The sequence below is a fragment of the Catharus ustulatus genome, chromosome 26 (genome assembly GCF_009819885.2).
Source record: "Catharus ustulatus isolate bCatUst1 chromosome 26, bCatUst1.pri.v2, whole genome shotgun sequence".
Classification (NCBI taxonomy): domain Eukaryota; kingdom Metazoa; phylum Chordata; class Aves; order Passeriformes; family Turdidae; genus Catharus; species Catharus ustulatus.
This window is the reverse complement of record NC_046246.1, coordinates 2,345,022-2,352,170: the sequence shown is the minus strand read 5'-3', so window position 1 is coordinate 2,352,170 and position 7,149 is coordinate 2,345,022.

Genomic DNA, 7,149 nt, shown 5'->3' with positions numbered 1-7,149 from the left:
TTTATGCTACCACTGATTGGCAAATAGCCGTGTGACCTGCTGGGAAAATCCCAGTCAAGTCCTTGTCTGGCTGCTGACCCATGTAAACATAAGAATGTTGCGGCTGCAGTGATGCAGGTCTGGGGTCAGGGGATTAAGCTACAGGGAGTGAGTGCTGCTCTGCTGCTCAGTGACAGCATCTGCACAGAGGTTTCGTGCCTCACACTGACAGGCACCACCTTCCCTGCTCTGCCTAACTCAGCTCTCCCAGCCCAGAGCACCCATCTGCTTGATCTGCTCTCCTCATGGGTCTGGGAAACCAGCAAGGGGTGCAAAGGAAACAAAAAGAGGTCAGAGAAGAAGCAGAGAGAGAAAACACACACAAAGGAACAAGGGTCTCCAGATGCCAGGTGTGGGACCTCACTGCTTTTCATAGATGCCACTTTGAAAGCAATCCAAAGGGAAGAGGGCATTTCCCAGTGCCTGTCCTGCAGCAGCTCCAGTCACTGGATCAAAGGTGAGCATGGTGGGGTCACTGGGGCAGAGAGACAATGCAAAAGCAGCACAAGCTGGTGTGATGGACTCTGTGTGGCAATCCTGCCCTCCCTGCACAGCTGAGGCCACAAATACTGACTCCACTCAGGGTTTCTGCTCAAGTCTCTTGAACACTTACTTCCAACAAGTTTTCAGCCATGCCTCTGGCTGTGCCTTCCGTCCTTTGCATGCTTGGAAGCAATTATTCCAGCCAAGTGGCATTTGTGGTTATTCACAGAGCCCAGGCAAAAACTGGAGCTGCACATGTGAACTGACAGCTCTCAGAGGGGATGCTGCACCAGGGACACAAAAAGAAACAGCATCTGCTCCTCCTGTGCCTGCTCCAGTTATTCCACATGAGAGGCACAGGGGGAAGGAGAGCAGTTCCTCTGATGTTTGCCAGCAGAAGGGTGAACGGGGCACATGAAGGGCCAGGGTGACCCAAATTCCACAGATACAGACCAGGAGGAAAGGGACAGCAGGTAAAGGCCTGGGCCATGCCTGGACTGATGGCAAGGGTACACTCTTCAGGATCCATTGGATCTTTGTTGGATCCAGTGAGGCTGTGGTGTCCCTGCTGGGCTCCATCCCTTTGTCCAGAGGTGATGGTGTCTGGTGGCACACCCAGAGACAGTTTGGTAACACTGAACTTCCACCTACCCAAGAGACACAGCATGGTTTATGCTCATCTGTATTTCTGCAGTTACATCAAATGGGAGAAAGGAACACAAAACATGGCCTTATCAGCTGAAACTCATGTTTGCTTCAGAAATTTCCTCACTTGCACATGATGGTACCAGGAATTGCAGGGGGAGCCAGCTGCTGTGACACAGCTGCTCCTGGCATGGTGCCACGGACAAAGAGGATGGATTACTGGGACCTGGGTGACATTAATAAAAGATAGTTGTCCTGAAAGGGTTTTGTCTCTATCTCCAGGCTCCATACAAAGAGAACTCTCCCTTCCCAGGCAGTGTGTAACCACTTGTGTCCTTACCAGGGCTGGGAACAGCACACACTGTCCTGTGCCACACACACATTGTGCTGTCCTGGGTGCTTTGCCTTCTCACTTGAACTCCCAACCCCTCCCCACATCCAGGGGATAATTAATAACACATGTTTTCCTTCATTGTAAACTGATAACCCACCAGTGTCTCTTACAGTGGAAACCATCCTTCATCTGCCCCAAGGGCTTATCTGATACCTGCTGCTCACCTTGGCTCAGCACAGGACCTGCCAGCAGGACTGCTCAAGGAGATGGTTTCCTGGTTTTTGCTGATCTGGGTCACTCATAAATTTAAATTCGAGTTAAAAGCTGTCAGCTGTTTTGCCTGATAAATACATACACATGGGATTTGCCTCAGTTCAAGAGAAAGTAGCAATTTCTTTGACTAAAACTTGCTTAGAAAAACTGTGGCTTACAGAAATTAGTTTTGCAACACTCCCAGCTTGGAGACCTGCTTTCTGCCCTGCTATCTCGTGGCTTTGTTATTCACCTCAGCACTCCGGAGTTAATTGCAGAGCTCACACTTTCTCTTGGCTCGTTCGCTTCCTGCTGTTTCATGATTCATTACTTGTAAATGAGTCCCTGCGGTTCGCACAAAGCTGATTCCCAGCCTCACAAAACCCTCAGATCTGTCCTTAGGCTGAGCTTTCAGTGTTCACTCCTGTGCCTGCTACTGGGGAAACTGTCACCGAGCTACAGGTACTAGGTGCCATTTGAAGAATAGTTTAATCTTCTTGAAAAAAAGAGCTTTTTTTTTTTTTTTTTTTTGAGGTCCCAAAGTTTCTGTTGACTTCGGGGCAGTGAAGTGAGCTCCCTGCTGGGCAACAGCTCCAGGGCAGAGCCTTGAGCCAGCTCCAGACAGGGAGATAGGAGTCAGAAATAAAGAGTGCAAATTGCACTTCACTGATTCCTGTATCAGGCCACTCGTGTCCAGTGTGGATCCTGGACCACAACTGTTCCCCCTAAACTCCACCAGTGCCCAGGGACAGCTGGATCCTGTCTCTGGGAAGAGGAATTTAAGCATCACCTCTGAACTAGAGCAGTGATTGCTGTCACCTGGGGTGGACAAACAATAACCACAGCAGAAAAATGGATTTTATTGCAGATTGCAACAAACCCCCTAAATTTCAGAGTGTTTCTCCTGGAACAGATGAAGCACCTGCTCCAGTGCACAAGGGGAGTTCTGTGACCCAGGGCAGCAGAGCAGACTGGGATGGGCAGGCCACTTAGAACTGGCTTTTTCTGACCAGTCACCACATATACAGCAGGGCAGGCACAGCCTCTTCCCTGTGCCCCAAACTGAATTCCTGTCTTGGAGACCCCTGTGGGTGTGGCAGGTCCCTGAACAGTGCAGCTCCTGCTCTCCAGGGCTCACTCAGTCCCTTGATCCAGGCCAGGACCTGACTCCCCTCTTGCTGTTCCCTGACAGCTCTCTTGCTACAGCAAGGGCTGCAGTCAGGGAGAGCCCTTCCATTTGTCACATGGCTGGTGCACTCTTCCCCTCAGAACACCAGAGTTTAAATTTCTAGAGAATCACAGAATCACCAACTGGTTTGGGTTGGAAGGGATCTTAAAGCTCATCTCATTCCAACCCCATGGGCAGGGACACCTCCCACTGTCCCAGGCTGCTCCAAGCCCCATCCAGACCCTCATCCAGCCTGGCCTTGGACACTTCCAGGGATCCAGGGGCAGCCACAGCTGTTCTGGGCAACCTGTGCCAGGGCCCCACAGAGAAGAATTTCTCTCCAATACCCCTCTGTAACTGTGAGGCCATTCCCCCATGTCCTGTCACTCCATGCCCATGTCCAAAGCTCCTCTCTGAAGAATGAGGCAGTCATAGTGAGGAGCACACAGTTTTTAACACTTCTGAGAGATGATGTACAAGACACAAAGCAGGACTCCTTGGATTATCTTCCCAGGCCCATCTCAGACTTCACAGAGGTGAAGTTTGAGGCACAAATGAGAAAATCACTTTGTGAAAGGTTCTCACAAGTAAATATACTCCACAAAGAGCATAAGCATGAGACAAGTCCAGCACTGGGAGGGCACCAGCCAGGCCAGCCAGGAACTGGGATATGAACACAGGATGGTACCTGCCCAAGGAAGATGAGAACTGAGCCATGGAAGCATTCAGGAAACAACCAAGTCCTTCCAGAAGAGTGGTTTCCATTTCAGGGCAGGTATTCAGCAGGGATTTTGGGTATCTACAGCCCTCAGGACAGCCCTCAGGGGTGGTGTTAGCTCACCCATCACTCCCAGCCTGGAGTCACTCAGCACATGTAGTCACTCACATGTTCCAGCCTCAGGACCTACATGTTTGCTAAAACTTAACTACTTTGACTGTTCTCTGAGTCCAGGCAGAGGCTCTGAGCTGCACAGCATGAGGGCTGTAAGTGCTGGTTGGGAGGAGAACACCCATCCTGCCAGGATTCCACCAGCCTCCCCTGTGTACCACCAGGGCTGCCTGCCATGGATGTGACTGCAGGGATAGCAACGGGACCACAGGCTCCTCTGACACCTCCTGGAAATAAAAGCAGGAGGAATTTGTGTTTTCAACACACAACAGTGTGAGGTGGGAGTGACCTTTCCCAGCTGATGGGTTAGGATTGCTCCCAACTAATCAGCAATGAGTGGAGATTAAGGATCGGTGGGAAGCTTCCAATGCAACCTGACAGGCATTTGGGGCATTTTCCCTCCTCCTGGGGGGACATTTTTAAACAACTGCCTAACAGAGGGGTATGCACAGCTTTGGTAGTGAGAACCATGGAATGGATCATTGAATCCCTTCTACACTGGGTGGGTGATGCAGCCCTTTGTGCCCACAGCCATGTCCTGTTCCTGGACAAGCTGTTCCCCCCTCTGGAATGAGTCCCAGGGAACAGGCTGGCATGGCAGGAATCTTCATCTCTGGACCCCTTCTCCTTTGTAGTCAGACAATGACAATGATTTCATTTTTGTTTCACTTTCTTCCTTGTCACCAACATTTCTTTTGTGCCTTTCTTTCTTTACAAATGTTAATTTCTGTCTTTGTCTCAGCTGTAGCTGTTTAAGTGCATTGTCTTTTGCCAACTGAAATGAAATCCTCCTCGATAGACAGATCTGAGAAAATTAAGATCATGCTGCAATTTGGAAGAAGCACAGCTGCAGCAGCTGCTCAGCTGAAGAGAAAGAGGCACAAGAACAACAGGAGTGAAAATCACCTTGGACCCAGAAGAGCTTTGGGGCCATACTCTGCCTGTGTTCATCCTTTATGATTTGAAGCCAGTTAAAATGCCTAGGGACAGAGTTGGGTAGGGATTTATATTCCTGCTGAATTTGCATCAGCTGGGGCAAGAAGAGGAGTGGGAACACTGGGCCTGTCTATGCCAAGGTAGGTCATGGAGCAGGTCCTCTTGGAGTCCTTATCCAGATGTGTGCAGGATGGGGAAGTGACCACAAAGAGCTAAAACAGGTTTACTGAGGGCAAATTGGGGCTTACAAAAAGGCTGGAGAGAGATTTTGGACAAGAGCCTGGAGGGACAGGACAAGGGGAAGTGGGAAGCCCAACAGAGGGCAGGGTTAGATGGGATATTGGGAAGGAATTGTTCCCTGTGTGAGTTGTGAGGCCCTGGCACAGGGTGCCCAGAGCAGCTGTGGCTGCCCCTGGATCCCTGGCAGTGTCCAAGACCAGGCTGGAGGGGCTCAGAGCAGCCTGGGATGGTGGAAGGTGTCCATGGAATGAGAGAAGCTTTAAGGTCCATTTCAACCCAAGCTGCTCTGTGATTCTGTGACTCTATGAAAACACAGAGCTGTCTCCTTGTCCCATGACTTTCCCATTGCCTTATTCCCATTCACACCAACTTGAATAAGACCAGAATGGGTCCCAAAGGGTTAGAGATAATCACCTCAAGTTTTTGGTTTAAAATGTTGTAGTTCAGGAACTCAAATTTAACGGAAGTGCTGTTATTACCTTCCAGCTGCATTGTATCTTACATCTCCAATGTGCACAAACGAACTGAACAGAGGTGGAAATCTCTCTGGGTATTGTAAGATTTTGAGAACAAAAGCTGAACATCTTCCTAGATCACCAAGACAAATGCCAGAATCAGAGCTAATGAACAGCACAACCAGCTGCAGCTGCAGAACCAGGACATGAAGGAAAAAAGACTTTTCAGCACTTCTGCTTCCAAAGTGAACTTTCTTACTTGAGCTGAGCAAAACAGCACTCAAAGAAAGGCTGGCAAAAAGGATACTGATCCCTCAAGTTTGCAGCAGGCACCACTCCAGGGATTTTGGAGAAGGTTAATGGTATTTAGTTATTCACAGGACTGAGTCCAAACGAACTGGAAAGCTCCAACTCTGGGAAGCTGACTGATAATGTTGTGGTAACCAGCAGAATGCCTCAATTAATTCCTCAATTAAATCCTCAATCAACTTATCAGATGCAGGCCTGGCTGAGCTGGACAAGGCAGTTGATGCCTCAGCAGAATCCTTTGCCAGGCTGGAAGGAATGTGGAAATCATTCAGGATTAAAATTCCTCTGCCCCATCCAGTTACCCCTGTGCAAGCACAGCAGGACCACAGCCCCAGGGCGATGGCAGGGACAAAAGCTTCCCTGATCTGCCCTCATGGCACATCCCCTCCTCACTGCTGGACTCTTGAGGACATGCTCAGCCTCATGCTAGAGAGATCAAGAGGGAGAGAACAAATAGAAGTGGCAAATGCTGAGTTACTGCCAGGGCTCCCAGGGCTGTTCACTGCTCCCTCTCTCCTGAAACACAGCCATGGATGGCATCCCTTTACACCTGCAAACAAGCCAGGTGTGCTGGTGCAGAGCTTCCCTCCCTTCCTGAGCTCCTGACTGAAAGAACCAAATCCTGTTCCCCCCACACTCAGCTCTGTCACAGCTGTGACTTGCACTGTCCCTGCCTGCTGTGGGAGTCCAGCACGCAGGGACTGCCTCTCTCTTCACACCTTCAGCCCCTTTGAGCTCTTCGTGCTTTTGTGCCTTTCACAATCTTGGCCTCTTTTCAGCAAGGATTTGGGTTTACAACCTGCTCACACCTCTCAAGGTCCCGTCTTTGTGTGCAGGAATGTTCAAAAAAAGCTGGAAGCTTTAGTTTGGCTGCAGCACAGCAGGAGAGAGCACTCAACTCTTTTGACTTAAGGGTTTCTTCTGTACTTGAGGGTTTCCTCTGTAATGACTCACTTTGTGCAAAGAAATGTTATAAATTGAGGCAGGAATTTGTAGCACAAATGTGAGTACTTCTTTATTGTCAGTTAAGCAAAAACAGCATAAAAAAATTAGCTGTGAAGTGGCCTCTAAGTGAAAAACTCATCACATCTCCATCAGCCAGGAGAAGTAGAGTCCAAATGGGTTTGTATCAAGAATACAAATGGTTTTATTTCAGGAGTTTTGATTGAATTAGATAGAAGTTCAAATTATCCTGCAATTGAATTAACTGAATGTCACTGTATTTCTCACACATTTCATAAAAATTTTAAAGAGCACTTACAGCAGGGTTTGGTGTATTAGGGCTGCATGAACAATGAGTGATTTGTCCTTTTCCATGAGCTGCCTTTTGAGACATCTCACACTGGCTGTGTGACACTCACTCCCAACCAACAAAACATGTATGCACTCAGAAAAGGAT